This window comes from Schistocerca piceifrons, chromosome 6 (genome assembly GCF_021461385.2).
Source record: "Schistocerca piceifrons isolate TAMUIC-IGC-003096 chromosome 6, iqSchPice1.1, whole genome shotgun sequence".
In the NCBI taxonomy this organism is placed as follows: Eukaryota; Metazoa; Arthropoda; class Insecta; order Orthoptera; family Acrididae; genus Schistocerca; species Schistocerca piceifrons.
Genome location: NC_060143.1, coordinates 87,173,570 through 87,196,896, shown reverse-complemented (window position 1 = coordinate 87,196,896; position 23,327 = coordinate 87,173,570). Strand labels below are relative to the sequence as shown.

At 42.8% G+C, this 23,327-nt stretch overlaps 1 pseudogene; it reads left to right on the top strand.

Annotated features, from left to right (window-relative positions):
* Positions 1-17,281: 17,281 nt before the first annotated feature.
* On the top strand, positions 17,282-17,399 carry LOC124803603 (annotated as a pseudogene).
* The last annotated feature ends 5,928 nt before the right edge of the window (positions 17,400-23,327 follow it).

Here is a 23,327-nt window from a genome sequence, read left to right as displayed (position 1 = left end):
GATCAAGGTGTCACCTTCATTCTCGTAACGTGGGAGGAGTTCTTGACAAATTTCAAGTTTGTGCGCTTTCATTTCGGGAGTCAGCATCCGGTGTACTCATCGTGCACAGATCTTCCGGTAGCCAAGCAAAGCAATAATGTGACATACACGTTCTTGTGAAATGCCAATTGTGCTTGCAATTTCTCTCTGAGTGACATGACTCTTGTCCAACTCTTTGTTTGTCATGCAGGTCGAATGTTCCCATCTCAACATCTTTATACTTACTTGCCCAACGACGCTCAGTACTGACATCAACACGATCACCATAAACAGCTTTCATTCTCTGATGAATCTCCTTTGGGGGACACTTCTGCTGTCAAGAATTCAATGGCTGCACGTTGCTTAGATCGCATTGAACGACCGTCTACGCAGGGTTCCATACTTTACACTGTAACAACACAACAGTTCAATGCTGAGGCTTCGCGCCAACTGGAGCTGTAGTGAAGAGGCTACGGAACAAGCCAATGCCTGCCGCATACCAACGCTGCCGACTGTTGAAGAGTTACGAAGGTGGAGGCATTACTTTTCAGTCAACCCTCGTTTTACCTGGCAAAATATCTGGCTTCTCTTCTAAGCCCACTTGTAGGAAAATGTGAACATCACAACGATGTGGTCTCTTTGTTCACACGAATACCCTTGGTGGTTTCATTACTACTTATAGGAACTACGTTGGAGGAGGACATCTTACATCTGTTCAAACATGTGCTTACCTCGACGTAGTTTTTATTTAACGAACAATATTTTCAGCAGACTGACGGTTTTGCTATGGGTAGCCCTTTGTCTTTATGGAAGACTTCGAGTGAAAAGCACTTCAGTTAGTGGTGTTGAAAGCTAAATATTTCTGGAGATGTGTGGACAACACTTTTGTAGTTTGACCACACGGAGCAGCAATGCTTCCTGCATTTCTGGAACACCTTAACTCCTTCCATCCTATCACTTGATTCACCATGGAAGTGGAGAAAAAAGGATACCTCCCGTTTCTTGGTGTCTTGGTCCGCAGAAAGGATAACGGTTCCTTGGGTGACAATGAGTTTCGAAACCTGACTCACACTGACCTATATCTACGACCTACGAGCTGCCATCATCTATCTCAATGCAGTGACGTGTTGTGGACTCTCGTTCATAGGACTAGAATTATTTTTTATGCGAGGAGCTTATCAGCAGAGCTTAGATATCTTTGCTCGGTATTTGTACAAAACGGGTAATTTGATAAACAGATCCATAATGCAATTAAACCTGCATACGCTAAAGCTCAAGAACAGCCAGAACAAACAGAGAATTCCATGAGGATGATTTTTCAACTGTGTTGGTGGCATGTCCTTTAAAATTGACAGGCTGTTCAAAATATATAAAATGAAATGTGTCTTCCGCCTTCCAGTGCTAGTGCAAACTATGCTCGGTTCTGTTAAAGGTCTAAGGAGACCAGGGGTATATAAATTCCATGCCAGTGTGGAAAATCGTACATTGGCCAGACATGTTGAAATGCGAAGGATAGATGTGCTGAACATGGACATCACACAAGATTGGGTCAGCCAGATAATACTGCTGTGGCTGAGCACTATCGTCACATAGTACGCAGTATGAAGCATGGAGAAACAAAGATCCTTTCGTCTGCTTCTACGTATTGGGACTCCATCACTAAAGAAGCAGTCGAAATTTATATATGTGAAGACCTGATCAACAGAGACACGGGATTTCATCTCAGCAAGGCATGGGAAGCCACACTGACGGTACAATGGCGTCGTCGGCCGCAGACGAACGATTCCGAGTCAACACACTCGTAGAATCAAAGTCCACACACTTAAACTGGGTGCCAACACTCTGTTCCCATGCGCTATTTGCGGCCACGCTTTTCCCGCGTCGCGAATGAGAAGTGCATGGCCTGTTTATATGGCAGTGGACACTGGATGTCGCTGTGCTCTATGGTTTATCTACAATGACGTTTTAGTCTCAATCCTTGGGACTTGAGCATTTGTAGGGAGTCAGTGTATATATTGGCAAGCCTGGACTTCCCATGTCCTTACAATCCAGCACAAAGCCCACAATAGACTCCATCTCCTAAAACTCCTGTTTAGCCAGACATGGAGACTGCATCCTTCCACCATCATTCACTCCTACAAGTCCTTGATCTGTCCCATCCTTTGTTACGTCAGCATCGCCTGGATTTCTGCCCCACCCAGATTCTATACAGCCCTCCAAATCCTTGAACCCCATGCACTCCACCTCACCTTTTGTATTTGCCTCCAGTCCCCCACAGGGATCCTCTATGACCTCATCCCCTTCCCACATCTTCTCCTTTCTCTCGAACACATCCTTACCCTGTACATCATACACAGAGTCGATCCCCTCACCCCTGGCGTCCTCTATCCTCTCTACTCCCAGCCTTTTGCCATATGCCACACCTGTACCGTTGTGTTCTGTCCTTTCTCCATCTCCACACCCTCCATCTCCTTTCCCTACGCAACTTCCAGCACCTAACCCTCCCAGATAGTGAACTTCACCCTGATATCTACCCCTCCTACCATCTCTAACCCCACCTTCCCCCTTCCCCTCCTCAGAGCTCCCTCTCCCCTCCTCTTCCCTTCCTGTGAACGGTTTTTTCGTCCCTCCTCCACCCACTCCCTTTCCAGTGCATCCCTTCTGCATCTCTGCACTCCCTCCTGACTTGCATTCCGTTTCCATCTCCCACTTTACCCATCTCCTGCCACTTTGTGAGGCCCCCCGACCTCCTTTCTTTTCAATCCACCCCCTCCAGCCCCACATAGCCACTGCTCCTTCCTCTCCCCTCTTTTTTGGCCCTCTCAGGCAGCCCCTCCCTCAGCAGGTCCCAACTGGCAGTTTTATTGTTTGTTGTGTGTGCTCCATCCCATGCAGTGGTTTTAAAGTGTCTTTGTTCTTGAGTGTTTTTATACTGTGGCCATCTTTTAACTTGTGCATGTGACTTCAGTGTGTATTACATGCTCCATAAATCGCCAATTGTGTTTATTATTCTTATGTGGACTTTAACTGTCCCAAATGAATGTCTCTATGTAAGTGTATATTTTAACCCCCACTGTCTCCACTTATGATGTTCTTATGTCCCCCCCTTTTATCGTCGTTTATATGTATTGTTTTCATCTTTTTGTTAAATGTATCACTCGGCTGAAGAGCGGCGGATTGTGCCACTGCCAGCCCTCCCGTGCCCATATAGGGCATGGGGATAAAATCACAAAAAGGAAGAAAGACAGCAACATTTCAGTAAGCACCCGAAGATGATGAGCTGCTGTTTCATCCAAATATTGTGCAGCTTCCACAACATTATCTGTTGTGATGACCCTGAACCAATGAAGCAGTTCTACGTCACTAAAGTCTTAAACAGCACAATCTAATATCACATTGTGGTCCTTCCATGAGTCTTTGGCAATTAAGAATCATCCAGTACAACGTGACATATTTCCTACAAGCACAGATAATGAAAACGGCAACATTTGGAACTGACAGCATTTACCATGTAATGGGAGGCTGTGAGTTCTTACCATTATAGGTGTAACCTCACTTGCTATTAACTCGCTTTCAGGTCGAATGATGCAAATACTAAGACACCATGAAATCTCGGTAACAGCTCACCAGGCACTTCTGGCTAATCAACTTCTATGTCGTTTATAGTGTTTATCTTCCTGGAATCAAGAATTATAAGGATGGAGCACCCTTCTTGGGCACCGATAAAAGAAAGCTGTTGTATGAAATGACAGCTGCTTCTATTATGATTTGAGTAAGAATCGACTAAAGGCCATCTTCTGCTCTTTTTTCGTATATGAAAGGGATTGTATATGATCTGACAAAGAGCTTGTGGTGCTACTAAATTCTCCTAAACGCCTCTAAATCTTATTGTGAAATTCCGAAAACATCTCTGTGTATAAGTTTAGTATACCTATTAATTAATTTCCTACTTTGACGCTCCTAATGACTCACTTCATCGTTAATCACTGCACCCATCCTGACACTATTACAATTTACACCTTGTTCAATCATACTGTCATCCAGCTCCAGTCCTGAAGTGACTACGAATCCTAATGATCCACCTTTTCTTACACAATCTCAACTTCGACACTGGCTTAAAAATCCAAACCTAGTGTTCCATATGCTGTCAAGGATGGTACCATCGAGATGTTTGAACTGTGAGTCGGATCGCTGATCGCCATCGGCAAATGGTTAGTTTATCTATCCTATTTGTGGCTAGTGATCTTTGTCAGAGAGCTTAGTGAGCGCAGGGGGAGAGTCTTCGGAAGGGCGTGCAGTGGAGAGTGGCGCCTTGGCTGTCAGTGCGAACGGCCATGCAGTGAGTTCTGAATTGGCATGGCACGCGATAGCGTGTATGTTGCGGGTTGTATGCCTTTAGCCGGAAGTAGTGGGCTGTATCAGGAAGAGAGGAAAGTGTACGCCGTACGCCGCTTCTTGTGGAGGTTTCAGTATGGGGTTTTGGCATGGTGCACTGTGCTAGTTGCAACCCATAAGGAACTGTGCGAGACACACAGGCGGGATTCGTTAGAGGCTATCCATTCCGGTTTTGCTAGATCAGCGTTGATATCAGCAGGCTGCTGCTAAGGTGAGCATGATTATCATTTCCTTCTGCAGACTACTGCGAAAATTTGCACCACCTCCTCAAGATTCTACCGCTATCGCCAGCCGTTCTACACTACTGGCCATTAAAATTGGTACACCACGAATATGACGTGCTACAGACGCGAAATTTAACCGACAGGAAGAAGATGCTGTGATATGCAAATGATTAACTTTTCAGAGCATTCACACGAAGTTGGCGCCGGTGGCGACACCTACAACGTGCTGACATGAGGAAAGTTTCCAACCGATTTCTCATACACAAACAGCAGTTAACCGGCGTTGCCTGGTGAAACGTTGTTGTGATGCCTCGTGTAAGGAGGAGAAATGCATACCATCACGTTTTCGACTTTGATAAAGGTCGGATTGTAGCCTATCTCGATTGCGGTTTACGTATCGCGACATTGCTGCTCGCATTGGTCGAGATCCAGTGACTGTTAGCAGAATACGGAATCGGTGGGTTCAGGAGGGTAATACGGAACGCCGTGCTGGTTCCCAACGGCCTTGTATCACTAACAGTCGAGATGACAAGCATCTTATCCGCGTGGCTGTAACTGATCGTGCAGCCACCTCTCGATGCCTGAGTCAACAGATGGGGACGTTTTCAAGACAACAACCATATGCACCAACAGTTAGATGACGTTTGAGCAGCATGGACTATCAGCTTGGAGGAAATGACTTCGATTACCCTGGACGCTGCATCACAGACAGGAGCGCGTGCGATGGTGTATTCAACGGGGAACTTGGGTGCACGAATGGCAAAACGTCATATTTTCGTATGAATCAAGGTTCTGTTTACAGTATCGTGATGGTCGCATCCGTGTTTGGCGACATCGCGGTGAACGCACATTGGAAGTGTGTATTCGTCATCGCCGTACTGGCGTATCACCCGGTGTGATGATATGGGGTGCCATTGGTTACACGTCTCGGTCTCCTCTTTTTCGCACTGACGGCACTTTGAACGTGGACGTTTCATTTCAGATGTGTTACGACCTGTGGCTCTACCTTTCATTCGATCCCTGCGAAACCCTACATTTCAGCAGGATAATGCACGACCGCATGTTGCAGGTCCTGTACGGGCCTTTCTGGATCCAGAAAATGATCGACTGCTGCCCTGGCAGCACATTCTCCAGATCTCTCACCAATTGAAAACGTCTGGTCAATAGTGGCCGAGCAACTGGCTCGTCACAATACGGCAGTCACTACTCTTGATGAACAGTGGTATCGTGTTGAAGCTGCATGGGCAGCTGTACCTGTACACGCCATCCGAGCTCTGTTTGACTCAATGGCCAGGCGTATCAAGTCCGTTATTTGAACCAGAGGTGGTTGTTTTGGGTACTGATTTCTCAGTATCTATGCACCCAAATTGCGTGAAAATGTTATCACATGTCAGTTCTAGTATAATATATTTGTCCAATTTATACCCGTTTATCATCTGCAATTCTTCTTGATGCAGTAATTTTAATGGCCAGTAGTGTAGTTAGTCGTTTTGCAATTTGAATTGCCTGACTGTACCTATTGATCTGATCTGTGTCGGCTCAATCTGCCCCTCCCTATGTTAAAACATTTTATGTTGTTTCTTTAACAACTTCTCGGAGGGGCTGTTCGCTGTGTACCACATGTCTGGCTTGTTGGTGTCTCGTATGTGTGTAACTGGCGCCTGGGACCACGAACTTAAATTTCAGTAACAAAATGTTTTCATGCGGCGCCAGCTTATTAAAGTGTGGCTAGTATCATTAAGTTTAAGTTCTCATTTTTGTTACTATTGTATTTGTCAGTACCGGCTGGTAATGAAATTTTTAGTCTGTTGTAAACTTGTGGACACTCCCACGATTAGCTTACCGGGCAGGTCATGTATGAGTGAAATGTGAAGCAGCTCGCACTAATTTAGAATTGAGAACCAAATATTCACTTATTTCATCGCCGATTGTAATTATCACTTGGGGAACTTTTAAAGTCTACCTATTACGGTGATTCCTTCATTAAACCTTTTTCTTCTGTTTAAAGTGTCTTGTTAACTATTCATTCAAATACCTTGTTATCAAATGGCATGTGTTTACGATAGCCCTTCAGGCCTGTTTCAAAATTAACTTTTAAAGTACTAGTTACTGAGTTCTAATTGAATTTCTTTAATTACCCCTTCAGGCGTTAGTGGTTGCAGTTTGCTATTTGTTGTTCGAATCAGCCCTTCAGGCTTTATTGGCTGTTGTTTGCTGTTCCTTAAAATCAGTTCTTCTGGCGGTTAGCTTTGCGAAATTGTTGTATTTCCTTCTTAGTTTGTTTTTTGTATTCGGCCTTCAGGCTGTATGTGAAAAATTTTATCTGGCTAGGTTGTTATCAGTGTTTTTATAAAAAACTCATAAATTGTTAATGATTACGAGTTTGTACTGTCAAGGCAAACTTTCTGTTCAATAAAGTCTGTTACCTACCCACCAACTACGTGCAAATGAACAAAAACCGGCCCAGTCCTTCCTTTGGTTATTTGGTCGCATGGCACACGATTGGATACTCGTCCGCGTCTTTTAATCTCATTATATGAGATTGACATAAAAATTCAATCCTATTTTGTCTCCTGACTTCCATGCTTTTTCATGTTATGACGCCTCTAAATCTACTTCTCTGAAGAATTACAGGCCATGCCTCTTCCTGCAAAGTTCAAAGATACCACTACTAATGACTGACACAAACTACCTCTGTCTAAAGTAAACTGTATGAGCTTATTCGTAAGAATAAGCAGCTTTCACTCAGTTAATACTCGGCAGGAATCAAACCTACATTTGGATCAGTCTTCCTTAACTCTTGTGCAGGATGGTGTGCAGGATGCTGCCTCATGCATTTTCAATAAGCTACCAATCTAATTCAAAAATCTTAGCAGTAATCCACGCACTTTCAAATCGAAACTGAAATTTCCTCATGGGTCATTCCTATTCTCTCCAGGAGTTCTTGAAAAATTAAGCTGATTCTTGTTGTATTGATGATTGTGTTTACTTACACTTATGGCTTGACTTTTTTCGGGTTCATAAACATTTTATTTTTGTCTGTTATTATTTTTATGTTGTAATTTCATGTACTGACACGTTCTGTGACCTTGGAGATTTGCTCCTCAGTTTGGTCCTACGGAACTTGACTTGTAAATAAAATAAAATACTGTTAATATCTACTCTGAGTGCTCAATGGTTAACTTGCTGTTTCATCTTCATCCTCTTGTGGGAACATCTATTATTTCCTCAAAATGTATGTACTATCATACTAGGCCCTCTTAATCGATTTTGGCATCACCATCTTTATTTTCTAATAGTCAGTTTCTCATATCTTCATTCTCTCCTCCAATTCACCCATTGCTCATCAGATGAGTTGTTTGTATTTCTATGATTCTTGGTGACACATGATGAGTTGATAGCATCCCATTACTGCCAAGATCAAGCCTGTTGTTAAACTTCTTTCGAGAATAGCGACTGTTTTCCATAAGTTATGGCTCCGTTCGTAATTATTCTGACGTGGGGGATATTGTGGTCACTAATTTCTCAGTTCCACAACTTAACAGTCTGTTGGGTAGTTACTTCCCATCTATCACTTCGCCTCACGCACTTCGACATTCTGATCATACCCTAATTCTTGCAGCAAAGAATTAAAGAATCTGATATCATTCATATTAAGTTCTGTGATTACAATCTCCCACTACAGTCGAAATGGAAGTTTCGTTAGAGAAATCGTCACAAACTCAGGAGAGTCCTATGGTATGTCCAAATACTGATTGTCTCACTATACTGACAGAAAATGGGATTACTTTAATGGGAATCACCATATTCCACCATCATTAGGATACTTAATTTCACTTGATCCTGCTCTAAGATCATAATTCACTTACAAAAGCAAATAGAAACTATGCATAACTTCCACATTCTCAGATCAGTGTATCTACTTGGGGTGACACTTCCTCCGAGATGATGCAAACAAATAATATTTTAAGTAAAGGACTCCGTAACATTGGCAAAGCATACTCCAACTGATAAATACATATGTGTGGGTGTTGTTTGCTTGTGGAGTTAGGAAACAAGGTGTTCCTCTAACATAACACAGGTTGTCTCCTACTATCACTGTTATCCAGTTCATTAAATGCTCTGCGTGCACCTACATCAGCATACCGTGTGTGGTGTCACCGCCAGACGCCACACTTGCTAGGTGGTAGCCTTTAAATCGGCCGCGGTCCATTAGTATACGTCGGACCCGCGTGTCGCCACTGTCAGTGATAGCAGACCGAGCGCCACCACACGGCAGGTCTAGAGAGACTTACTAGCACTCGCCCCAGTTGTACAGCCGACGTTCACAGCAAAGGTTCACTGACAACTACGCTCTCATTTGCCGAGACGATAGTTAGCATAGCCTTCAGCTACATTTGCTACGACCTAGCAAGGCGCCGTATTCAATTGATCTTTATTATGTGAAGCATGTATCATCAAGAGAGATGTTCTACAATTGTGGATTAAAGTTAAGTATTACTTCATCTACGTACTTTATTTGCATTTCTCAAGATATTGTCCTGTTCCAGACCTAACGCCAGTCAGCGTGTAATTAAACACGTGCATTTCGGCCTCCTCTAGAAACACAGTGTTGGCTCTTCTGCCAACACTACACCGTGAGTAAGGCGTAATATCTCCTCGAAATCCCTTACTTCTTCTGATTCAGTTTATCTCCTTTTTTGCTCAATGCCAAGTCTTTTGGTGTCATGATTTTCATGCCATCGTGTTTCTTAGTTATTGGTGGTTATTTGTTGCACACTGAATATCCCATGATCCCAGCTATTGATGTCGACATAGTTTTGTTTGAAACACACTAACAATTGCCCTTCCTCACTCTCATTAATCGCAATAGGACATGTGTGGTTTAAATCACCTTCACTCCTGAGTGAAAAGGTTTAACTACAATTGTTAAAACTTCTATTTGATCAGAAACGGGCGGTTCGGGCAATAAGTAGTGTAAGTTCGCAAACATATTGTCGACTCACTTCCTTAGTCTGGGTATACCGACATTGGGTTTCTTTATTCTTAACAGTGTCAGCTTATTCCCAAGAATTAGCAGCTTTTACTCAGTTAATGCTAGGCACAAATCCAATCTGCATTTGGATCGCACCCCCTTGGCTGTCGTTCAGAAAGACGGGCGGTATTTTGTTTTATCCATTTCCAATAAACTACCACAAGAATTCAAAATCTTAGCAGTAACCCACGCTTTCAAACCCAGACAGGAGAGGTTCCTCATGAGTCACGCTCTTATTCTGTCGAGAAGCTTCTTGAAAAATTTAGATAGTTCCTGTGTTACACTGTTGATTGCGTTTGCGTAAACTTATGGCTTGTTGTCTTAGGATTCATACACATTATATCTACTATGTTTCTGTTGTAATTTCATGTACTGACACGTACCATACCCTGGAAATTTACCCCTCAGCGGAACCAGACGCGTAAAACAAAATAAATCAGTGGCTTCAGTAACTTCCTCCTTCCGTTTTTATTTTTGTCATGTGTTGACACTTGTTGGCTTAGACTTTCAAAGACTTTAGTTTGTAACCTCCCCCTAACTTATCGACCCTAATGACAGTGAAAAATTAAACCGCGTGCACCTAATGGAAATTTGGAAAAAGCAATCGTCACCGAAGTTAATTTGTCGGTAAAGAGGGAGGAAAGGGTTACATCTAAATGAAAGGAAAAATGCAAATGAAATCGGTGGGAATTAATTTTGAGAAAAGGGTAAAATTAATAAAGAAAAATGCACATATAATTAGCACTAAAAGCGTGGCAACTGAAGGTTGACACGTGTTGTGTGAAAACTGAATGTTTGTCAGAAGTAATAAATTTCGCTACACTCTGACTTACTTTAGCAAAAGAATCAATAAAACCGGAAAATTGAAAGTTAATTTAGTGACTGAAATTAATAGTGAACTTTGTTTCTGAAGCACTACGAAATTCAATAAAATAAGGTTTGTCATGGGCTACCTCAAGAATCATTTCAAAAGCTGCTTGAATCTACACAATTTAGAAATAAGAGATTTAGCTTTGAACTTGAATTAAATGATTCTGAACAATTAACAACAGTAAGATTTAGTACGTACCAAGCTGAGCTGCAGTTACAGGTAAGCTAAAATATGGTAACAAAACTCGCACTCTTAATTTATGCTTGTGTAATCTAAATATTATAGCCAGCTTTGAACACTTTAACTGAACTTTGAAATTAAAGCAGTGAAATGGAATGATATTACTTTAATGCTGGCGTATGAATTTCAACGACGCTCGGGTTCATTCCGGAAAAGGAAGGGACCCTGCTTAGTAATGCATTTGGGACAATGAGCAACAAAGGTTCACGCTAAGTTGCTGTACTTCTTGATGAAAATGGAACAATTTTAAAAGCTGAGGTCTGCCATACAGTTCTAAGACTTTACATGCTTCCAGTCTTCCTTGTTGGTTGATTGAAGGTTTGAAGTCGTCGGTCGAGGAGGTGGCGACAGTCACTCATTGTCGGCCGTCGATGTTGCAGAAGCTGGATGTTGGCGCACCTTATTCTCGACACTGTCACCAGGCGAAACGGGCTCTTGATGTGCGCCAGCTAATGATTCCCGTCCGCGACGCCGCGTCAGAAACTATCATAGCAAGTCGAGCGCAATTACATGCTGCCAAACCCCAAAAGCGCGGCGACTCGCGGGAGCGTCACACAGCACACCTGCTCCACCGCCCTACTCCAGCCAGACCCCCCTCTACCCGCGCTCCATGCAGCAGAGTTAACACTACCAAACATCCTAAACACTTTGGTTCTCCACACGACCTATCGATGTAATCGTTCGATAGCATAGTTTTCCCTAGGCCAGACCCAGCATATATATAGTAAAACAGTTACAATATATTAAGACACAGAAACGTCATATCTTCAAACAAGTTGACAACATTAAAATTCATAGAAAACATAGAAAATGGTTTAGCTATTCTAAAATCAGCATAATTCCAAACAGTATCAAGAAATGGAATACTATTTACAAAATTAATCAGACTACATGGTGTCATTAAAAGGTAGATCAAAATACGCAAATTAATAATTAATTACATAGAATATACATTTTATATAACCTTTTCATAATTAATATTCTTGTCATGAGAGTTCACTCAACGCTGAACAAGGAAATAATACACAGCAGATCGAAAAAAACATAAATAGTGACAGCAGAATTATTTCACATCAGCTGTCCGGGAAGAAAAACAACTCCGCCTTCCGTACCAGCAAGTACAAAGAATGCCGAGAGCGGCACAAGAGCCGACTGCGGCTCTGCCTCGCCAGTATTGTTGCGCCCACCTGTGCGGCACGCTTGATCTCACTCGCCTGTGTAACGGCGTTTCCAGAACGTCCGTTTCACTGAATTCTTTCGGAAACCTCACTCCCGAGTAATCTCAAGGAGTCCATTAATACTATCACAGCGGATAACTCAACACTGTCCATCATCACACGCATGTACTAGCCTGAAACTTAAAACAGCGTCTAAGTACATCGGTAATGACTAGTAAACACATATCCATGAAATCTTACAGCTAGTTACAAAATCATATTTACATTCCTTAATCTACTGTGACTCAGCTGAAAACTTAAAATAGCAGCTTGGATTTTTCAATTGATTAATAATCAGTTACTCTTAAATCATTTAATCAAAATTAATTGCTTATTGATTACAACTTCTTTAATGACCTCTTGGTCAGGCAAAAGCATGGCAACCTAGCAAATCCTTAAATCTTACACTCTATATTTACATATTGTACAAATTACCCATTCTGTGGTATTAATCAATCCTGGTTGGTACAATTTCAAGTCTACAATGTTCCTTATACCTAATAGTTTTCCAGAGCTTGGATGCTCTAAGTAATAAGCATTTGTGTGAGGTATACCAATGACTTTATATAAACAAACTTAAATTTAGAGATTTCATTGTCTATCTCGCTCGATTTCTCATGAGCTTTTACAAGTACTAAGTCTCCGATTGCAAGCTTAGCAAAACGCGTTTTAGTGTCATGACGACGTATGCGAGCATCGGCTTTTAGCTTCATTATTTCTCGCAAACGATCTTTTTTCACACCAATACTAATGTCAATCCGTGGAGGGAATTTGATTATCTCTTCCACAAGTCCCGGTTTGTCTGAAAACATACTCTTATTCTTCATTATTACTTCATACAGGCCTCGTCTTTGTTCGTGTGTTACGTTTGACACACCATCTGCAATACTTTCCAATTCACTTTCTACACTATTGTCAATGCCGAGATTCCTCATGTTACAGTAGTTCAAATTCATTCCTACGTAAATGGCATCCGGCCAGTTAACAATGTGTATAGGCTGGTATTGCCTATGCACACTGTCTCCTGCCTCGTCAAAACTAACTACTATTGTTCTATCCTGTGACGTACATGTCAGAGTTTTGCTTTCGCAATTAATTACTGCACGGTACTTTATTAGCCAATCTAATCCGATAATCACTTCCGTAGTTAAGTCTGGCACGACGACAAACTCTTGTTCAAATCATGCCCCACATATGTCGAAGTTGACAAAAATCTGTTTTGTGACCAGTTTACTGGCCTTCCCAATAGCACGGATAATTTTCACTCCTGTTACTGGCGTAACTACGATACCAGGTCTGTCTTTCAGTAACTGAAATATTTTCCCAGATACAGCACTCAGTTCTGCATCGGTGTCAATCAACACGTTTAGTTGTAGGCCGTGCATATTAACAGACACTACTATCTGTCTACACTTATCCTCGACTGTTTCTTTTTTTCCCACAATAAATCCTCGTCTATATCCAGGTCATTCCAGAAAAAACCATCCGGCTTTGATCCTAAATCCGGCTTATCTGGCGGCTTTTTCAGCATCTGTTCACATACAGTTTTAATTTCAACACGTTTGTCCTGAGGCTTAGTCTGTAGGTTCGTCTCCAATACCGAAACCTTTTCCTGTAACTCGTCAACTAGTGAGTATTGCTTTGCTATCATTTCACTAATTATCGCCTTCGTTGGTTCCTCTTTGGTCAGATTGATCTCATCTGACAATCTACCTGGAGGAATGTGCCCAGAAGTATCTGCAATTACTTCCTCTGGATCTGCGCAACCCACACTACTACCGTCAGACCGTATAACGTCAGCTCTAACCTCATACACGCTGTAATCTACGTACTTTTCTACCAATCGTGTCCGGCTATCACTAAAATTTTCGTAATTTTTCTCCTTAATACTCTCGCAATGTTTAAACTGGAGTTTTGCGTCGGATGGGTCGACTACTTCCACCACTATAACTTACGGTAAGGTCTGCCGGTTAGTGCCAGAACTTCCCGTTACTACTTCAACATCCAACTCCCGCGGGATGAAACACGAAGAATGTTGCTCGAGCTCCCCATTAATAGCAACTATTTTTGGTAAAGTCTGCCGGTTAGGGCCAGAACTTTCTATCACTTCACAAACACTATCTTCCTGCGGGACGAGACGCGGCAAATCCTGCCCGCGCTCCCCACAAACACTTCTCCCGTACAAGCCCCTATAATCTCTTAGTTCGTCGTATAAGCGACCGAACTGCCTTAACCAGACCTCATCCCTCCCTGCATCCCCTCGCTCAATGACGGACGTGTTATTCTAATGTATTTTCTACTGCCGTGTCTACAGCTGATCTGCTACTTGTGGGCGCACTCCTTTCTCTTAACACTGGCACACTCTCCCGCCGTTCATTATTCCATACGGAATTTTCATAACGATAACACCTGGGTTTTCTCCTGTTATTGGGCCGCCAAAATTTCTCCACGCCCGGTCGGCCCCTCACCGGCGCGGCAAATGGTTTCCCTGTCTCGTCCCAGCAGATATGCTCCCCGGATGCTGCTGAGGTGGCTTATCACACACTCTGGCGTTATTACTATTCTGTGAAGCCCATATCACCTTAGTATGATACTGGTTTCCGTCATTCCTGTTATTATTTGCATTATATCGATTGTTGTTACGGTCCGAACCATTATTGTTATTGCTGCCAGGGTTGCGGTATGCATTATTCCCATGGTTATCGTTCTGAAAGCTTCTTGTAGAGTTCCCAGACTATTTCGGATTCCGTGCGGCGATCACGCAAATATTCCAACTTGCGGATCCAGCCCTCACAAAACTCCTTCATCGAGCCACGCGAATTCGCATCGAAAGTCCTCGATACGATAAATTCGCGCCAGACACTTTGTTGTTTCTGCTCTTACCAGTATTCAGCCAGAAACAAATGTTTAAACTCGTCGAAAGTCAGGTTCGTGATGTTTAGGTTCAAGCCCCAACGCTTGGCATCACCAGCCAACACGTCAATAACCGCATTAATTTTTCTCTCATTAGTCCATGATCTGAGTAAAACTCTTTCACAATTTTTAATGAAATCCGTCGCGTGTATACCGCCTTTTTTCAAGGGATCGAACCGCTCCCCTTTCGTCAACAATTCCGAACTATGTGCACAGATTGGCACATAGCTCTGTTTTTGGTCAAGTTTCTTTTCTAATTCCGACACTCTCGTAATTACTTGGCAAGTGGTTGTCGCAAGCGTTTCCACTTCCCTCTTTTTCCCTTCGCAGGTATTAGCCTGCTTCCTCACTTTAGTATCTACTTCGGACACTAAAGCCTTTAAAGTTTTCACCTTCTGTTGATCCTCTTTTTTCACTAATTGAATTTGTTCCGTCACCTTATTCTCGATGATCGGAGCAACTGCTTCTCCTACACTTTTCTCGATTCTGCTAATTTCCGAGTCAAAACGAGTATTTATGCTCGCAATTTCCGCCTAAACGTCTATCATTTCCTGTTTAAGATTACCGATTTCGGTACTAATTACAACAATATCTTCTTCGATTTTATCAAATTTTGTGTTAACAACTCCAACATTAATAGCTTTGTTCTGATTGTCTAGCTTCCCGTCAATTTTTTCAGACTGAGCTTCTTGCTTGGCAGACTGAGCTTTAATTTCTGCCGATTGAGTTTCTATCTTGCTAGACTGAGCCTTGATTTCGTTAGTCAAAACATTCAATAAATCAGTTAAATTCCCGGAAACCAGCGGTTTTATTTCCGTAGCGCGTGCCTCTTTAATTGTCCCCCCGTATTCGTCGTCAAGGGGTTCAGATTTGATTTTCACTTCCGATTCCGAAAATGCAGTGATAAAAATAGTAAGTCTAGCTGTGTCACAACGCTTCTGTTCTTAATCAACCGATGAGACATCAAAATTCAAATGATAGGTGCCATAAATCATCTTGCTGTGACAAGTTCTGAAAGTGAGCTACTTATTTGGAAGGGTAAGGGGGTGTCAAAATTTGCCGAAAACACACCCCTTAGGTCCATCATCAGTGAGCTTACCTGCAGACTGGTGAAACATTTGGCAGGGTTATTGGCACACAGAGCGAGACATTGTGACGTTAACTCTTGCACATTAAGACAAAGCCGGCCGGAGTGGCCGAGCGGTTCTAAGAGCTACAGTCTGGAACCGCACGACCGCTACGGACGCAGGTTCGAATCCTGCCTCGGACATGGATGTGTGTGATGTCCTTAGGTTCCTTAGGTATAAGTAGTTCTAAGTTCTAGGGGACTGATGACCTCAGCAGTTAAGTCCCATAGTGCTCAGAGCCATTTGAACCATTAAGACACTCAAAAACAAGAAGGTAGGCCAAAATGACAAATAAGTAATGGAAATGGAACACCACAGACCTGTTATTAATCTGACGATTAGTTTTGATCACTACATTTGAGTTTTCATAGTCTGAAAATCTGGCTGTGGTGTTCAATTTCCATCACTTATGCTGTCAGCCGCTGTCCCAACTCCACAAGAAAGATGGATGAAACAAGCTTAAGACAACAGACGGTTAGTCTGAATTTTGTGTCACTTTCTACAATAGTGTCTCCAAAGAACGTACTGGATTTTTGGCCAAGCACTTCAAATCGTCAAGTTGTTCCACCTTACCGTAACGAGAACGTACCTCCCGTACTGTGACAAGGATGAGATCTTCTCTGTCACCAAATGTCAAGAACTTCAACTTCTTCGTGGTACTTTTGAGTGAAAAGCCTGAAATCTGTAACCATTTCATCTCGGAGTAGCAATTGCAGCCTACGTCGTCAATTATTTGCTGGATTATTCCAATCTCTGTCTTCCTCTACAATTTATACCCTCTACAGCTCCCTCTAATACCATGGAAGTTATTCCCTGACGTCTTAACTGATATACTACCATCCTTTCCCTTCTTCTTTTCAGTGTTTTCCATATACTCCTTTCTCACCGAATCTGCAGAGAACCTTCTCATTCCTTACTTTGCCATCCCACCTAATTTTCAATATTTTTCTGTAGCAACACATCTCATTTTTTTTTTACTCTTCTGTTCCGGTTTTTCCACAATCAATTCAGAATTTTTTTCCTCAAATTAAGGTTTACGTTTGATACTAGTAGATTTCTCTTGGTCAGGAGAATGTTCTTTTCGCCGGTGCCAGTCTACTTTTTACGTCCACTTTGCTCCGTTCATCACGAATTATTTTGCTGCCTAGGTATCAGAATTCCTCAGCTTAATCTACTTCGTGAGTACCAATACTGGTGGTTAGTTTTTCACTGTTCTTATTTCCGCTACTTCTTGTTACTTTGGCAACGGCCTTGCCGCAGTGGATACACCGGTTCCCGTCAGATCACCGACGTTAAGCGCTGCCGGGCGTGGCTGGCACTTGAATGGATGACCATCCGGGCCGCCATGCGCTGTTGCCATTTTTCGGGGTGCACTCAGCTTCGAGATGCCAATTGAGGAGCTACTCGACCGAATAGTAGCGGCTCCGGTCAAAGAAAACCATCATAACGACCGGGAGAGCGTTGTGCTGACTACATGCCCCTCCTATCCGCATCCTCAGTGAGGATGACACGGCGGTCGGATGGTCCCGGTGGGCCACATGTAGCCTGATGACGGAGTGCTTTCTATTACTTTAATCTTTCTACTATTTTCTCTTAACCCATATATTTTACTCCTTAGAATATTCATTCCATTCATCAGATCCTGTGATTCTTCCTCACTTTCACTGAGGATAGCAATGTTATCAGCGAATCTTATCGTTTATACATTTTCATCTTGAATTTTAATTCCACTCTTGAATCTTTCTTTTATTTCCGTCATTACATCGTCGATGTATGGATTGAACAGGAGGGGCGAAATGCTACTACATCCCTCTCTTACACCCTTTTGAATATGAGGTCTTTGTACTTGGTCTTCCACTCTTATTATTCCGTCTTAGTTCTTGTACGTATTGTATATTACTCGTCTTTCCCTTTAGCTTACCGCTAATTTTTCTCAGAATTACAAACATCTTGCACCATTTCACATTGCCGAACATTTTTTCCAGGTCGACAAATCCTGTGAATGTACCTCCATTTTTCTTTAGTGTTGCTTCCATTATCAATCGCAAGGTCAGAATTGCTTCTCTGGTAGCTTTGTCTTTCCTAAAGCCAAACTGATTGTCATCTAAAATATCCTCAACTTTCTTTTCCATTCTTCTGTATATTATTCCTGTCTGCAACTCGGGTACATGAACTGTGGTGCTAATTGTGTGATAGTTCACGCACCTGTCGGCTCTTGCAATCTTCGGAGTTGTATGGATGGTATTTTCCAAAATTCAGATGCCATATTGCCAGACTCATACATTCTACATTCCAAAGTGAATAGCCATTTTGTTACCACTTCCCCCAATGATTTTAAGAAATTCAGATGGTATGTTGTCTATCCCTTCTGCCTTATTTGATTTTAAGTCTTCCGGAGCTCTTTTAAGCTCTGATTCTATTACTGGACCTCCTATCTCTTCTATATCAACTCCTGTTTCCCCTTCTATCACTTCATCAGACAAGTCATCTCTCTCACAGAGGCCTTCAGTGTATTCGTTCCACCTATCCGCCCCATCCTCTAGATTTGCCAGTGGTATTCCCATTGCATTGTTTATATTTCAGCCCTTGCTGTAAGTTTCAGGAAAAGTTGTTTTGACTTTCCTATATGGTGAGTCGGTCCTTCAGACAATCATTTCTTTTTCGGTTTCTTAACATTTTCCACGTAGTCATTTCGTCTTAACTTCCCCGCACTTCTTATTTATTTCGTTCCTGAATTTCCTTGAACATTTTTATACTTCCTTCTTTCATTGATCAACTGAAGTATTTCTTGTGTTACCAGTGGTTTGTTCGCAGTTACCTTCTTTGTACCAACTTCTATGATTGCCCTTCTTAGAGTTGCCCATTCCTCTTCTACTGAACTACCTACTAACCTATTCCTTATCACAATGTCTACAGCCTCAGAGAACTTCAAGCGAGTCTCTTCATTCCTTAGTACTTCCGTATCCCACTTCTTTAAGCATTAATTCTCTCTGACTAGTCTCTTAAACTTCTGCCTACTTTTCATCACTACTAAATTGTGATCTGAGTCTACACCTGCTCCAGGGAACGGCTTTCAATCCAGTATCTGATTTTGGAATATTTGTCGGACTGTGACGTAATCAAACTGAAATCTTCCCGTACTGCCCTGCGTTTTTTCATGATCCTTGAACAGAGTGTTCTCTATTACTAGCCGAAATTTCTTGCAGCATTCAATAAATCTTTCTCCTCCTTCATTCCTAGTACCAAGCACATATTCTGCCGTAACCCCTTCTTCTACTCCCTCCTCTGAAAACGCATTCCAATCCTCCATGACTATGAGATTTTTTTCTTCCTCTGTGTACTGATTTACCCGTTCAGTATTCTCATATACTTCCTCTGTCACTTCATCTTCGGCTTATGGTGTCGGTTTGCTGTCGCCTCTGATGAGAACCACCCTATCACTGAACTGTTCTTCTGACTTCTTATGCCGGAAGTCTTCAGCCGCCTCTGCTGATGACTTTTATTCAAAATTTAAGCGGTGGTGGGTTTCGAACCCGTGGCCAAGAACGTTTTGATTACTAATCAGCGCGCTTGTCCGCCCCCCGGTAGCTGAATGGTCAGCGTAGCGGATTGTCAATCCTCTGGGCCCGGGTCAAATTCCCGGCTGGGTCGGGGAATCTTCTCCGCCCAGGGACTGGGTGTTGTGCTGTCCTCATCGACTGCAGGTCGCCGAAGTGGCGTCAAATTGAAATACCGGCACCCGGCAAACGGTCTGCCCGACGGGGTCCCTAGCCATACGTTTAAATAAATAAATAATCAGAGACGCCACCCCCTTTCTTATTTCATTTTGTTCATTACTGTTCGTTGCATTGGCTCGGGAGAGACGTAACATTACACCCTTTCAAGTTCATCGTCGATCCATTCACTCACTTTTTTAAATTTTTTTTACTACAGAGGGCAGCTAACCCTCTGACCGTACACGCTGAGCAACCATGCTGGCAACCCGTAGACCACGAGTGCACCCGAGAACGTTATGCCCATGAATCAGGGGCTGATAACCTAGCGTTGAGCGCATGGTTTTACACTATTGGCCATTAAAATTGCTACACCACTAAGATGACGTGCTACAGACGCGAAATTTGACCGACAGAAAGATGATGCTGTGATATGCAAATGGCTAGCTTTTCAGAGCATTCACACAAGGTTGGCGCTGGTGGCAACACCTATAACGTGCTGACATGAGGAAAGTTTCCAACCGATTTCTCATACACAAACAGCAGTTGGCCGGCGTTGCCTGGTGAAAAGTTATTGTGATGCCTCGTGTAAGGAGGAGAAATGCATAGCATCACGTTTTCGACTTTGATTAAAGTCGGATTGTAGCCTATCGCGTTTGCGGTTTACGTATCGCGACATTGTTGCTCGCGTTGGTCGAGATCCAGTGACTGTTAGCAGAATACGGAATCGGTGGGTTCAGGAGGGTAAGACGGAACGCCGTGCTGGTTCCCAACGGCCTCGTATCACTAGCAGTCGAGATGACAGGCATCTTATCCGCATGGCTGTAAAGGATTGTGCAGCCACGTCTCGATCCCTGAGTCAACAGATGGGGACGTTTGCAAGACAACAACCATCTGCAGGAAGAGACCATGGCTACGGTTACCCTTGTCGCTGCATCACAGACAGGAGCGCCTGCGATGGTGTACTCAACGACGAACCTGGGTGCACGAATGGTAAACGTCATTTTTTTGGATAAATGCACGTTCTGTTTACAGAAGCATGATGGTCACATCCGTGTTTGGCGACATCGCGGAGAACGCACATTGGAAGCAGGTATTCGTCATCGCCATACTGGCGTATCACCCGGCGTGATGGTATGGGGTGCCATTGGTACACGTCTCGGTCACCTCTTGTTCGCATTGACGGCACTTTGAACAGTGGAAGTTACACATCAGATGTGTTACGACTCATGGTTCTACCCTTCATTCGATCCCTGCGAAACCCTACATTTCAGCAGAATAATGCACGACTGCATGTTGCAGGTCCTGCACGGGCCTTTCTGGACACAGAAAATGTTCGACTGCTGCCCTGGCCAATACATTTTCCAGATCTCTCACCAATTGAATACGTCTGGTCAATGGTGCCCGAGCAACTGGCACGCCAGCCACTACTCTTGATGAACAGTGGTATCGTGTTGAAGCTGAATGGGCAGCTGTGCCTGTACACGCCATCCAAGCTCTGTATGACTCAATGCCCAGGGGTATCAAGGCCGTTATTACGGCCAGAGGTGGTTGTTCTGGGTACTGATTTCTCAGTATCTATGCACCTAAATTGCGTGAAAATGTTATCACATGTCAGTTCTAGTATAATATGTTTGTCCAGTGAATACCCGTTTATGATCTGCATTTCTTCTTGGTGTAGCAATTTTAATGGCCAGTAGTGTAGATTCACAGATATGTTTGTGGCTCGAAGACTTCTTAAGTTATAGAACCCAGCATGTTTCCCTGGGCGGCGAGTGTTCATCAGAGACAAGGATATCCTCAGGAGTGCCCCAGGGAAGTGTGACAGGACCGTTGTTATTCTATATATACATAAATAATATGGAGGACAGGGTGGACAGCAACCTGCGGTAATTTTCTGATGACGCTGTGGTGTACGGTAAGGCGTTGAAGTTGAGTGATTGTAGGAGGATATAAGATGACTTAGACAAAATTTCTGTTCGTATGATGAATGGCAGCTAACACTCAATGTAGAAAGATGTAAGTTAATGCGGATGAGTAGGAAAAAGGAACCCGTAATGTTCCAATACAGCATTAGTAGTGTCCTGCTTGACACAGCCACAACATTTAAATATCTGGGCGTAACGTAACAAAACGATGTGAAATAGAAAGAGCATGTGGGGATTGTGGTAGGATAGACGAATGATTGACTTTGATTTATTTTGAGAATTCTAAGAAAGTATAATTCATCTGTAAAGCAGACCAGATATAGGATGCTAGTGCGACCTATTCTTGAGTACTGCTCGAGTGTTTGGGATCCCTACCTGATCGGATTAAAGGAAGATACCATAGAGGTTCAGAGATGGGCTGTTACATTTGCTACAGTTAGGTCCGAACAACACGGAAGTGTTACGGAGATGCTACGGTAACTCAAATCGGAATCCCTGGAGGGAAGGCGACGTTCTTTTCGAGGAACACTACTGAGAAAATTTATAGAACCGAGTTTTGAAGCTGACTGCAGAACGATTCTGCTGCCTCTAATATACACTGCGCGTAATGAGAACAAAGGTAGGATACGAGAAATTAGGCCTCATATTGTGGCATATAATAGTTGTTTTTCCCTCATTCTATTTGCGAACGGAACAGGAAAGGGAATGACTGGTGGTGGTACAGGGTATTCACCGCCATGCGCCCTAAGCTGGATTGCAGAGTATCGACATAGATGTAGCTGTAGGAGGCATTATTAGACCCCTAGTAATTAGATATCTGTTATACTTGCAGCAGAACCAGGAACTTCTATGTTACTCATTCCGTCAGTTGGTCAAATTTCTCATATCAGCGGTTTTTTTGGTTGGTCGGATGTGTTGGGAGGGAGGAGAGGCGAGTTATTACTGATTTATAGGTACTGAAATATATTTCAAAAACTGAATATTTGTGACAACATTTAGAAGTTAAAGTAAGTCAGAATGAAGAAAGTGCTGCTATTGAACCATATTAGTTTTCCTTTCGCCTTCGTCCTCATATGGTATCTTTTACTTCGCTTATCATGGGTTGACGGTAAAGATAATTTTCATTAGCATGAAATGTATAATACTAATTAGACAAGTTTCTGAGCCGTAGTTAATAAATGTATCCTCTATTGCAATGCAGTTTCTTCCTACATCTCAATACATATGCTTTAACATGGCCGAGAACTTAGTCTGAAGAAATGTGGTCTATTGTAGAGGCCTAGAATTCTGACGGAGACCCTGGTCTTAGTTAGGATTAGGATCCAAATTCTTCAGTAGCGAAGATTCCTCCTCGACTGACACTATTGTCTTGAGAGTGGACAGCAACTCGGTATTTTGCCACGAAAAGTACTCAGACAATGTTAGTGGGTGGGAGTTGGTAACACACTCTTCCTGCTTGCACTGGCAACGTGAAATTTGTAACGCAGACACTGCTAAAAGCCAGAAACATTTGTTGTTGTTTGCGTAACTGGCTTTAATTCAAAATTCAGTGATACATTTGATTTAAGTATATGTGTTATATATTGCGTGTGTTATAAGAGGGTATGAATAGTACGATTGAAACCAATTACTGATAATGACTAGGT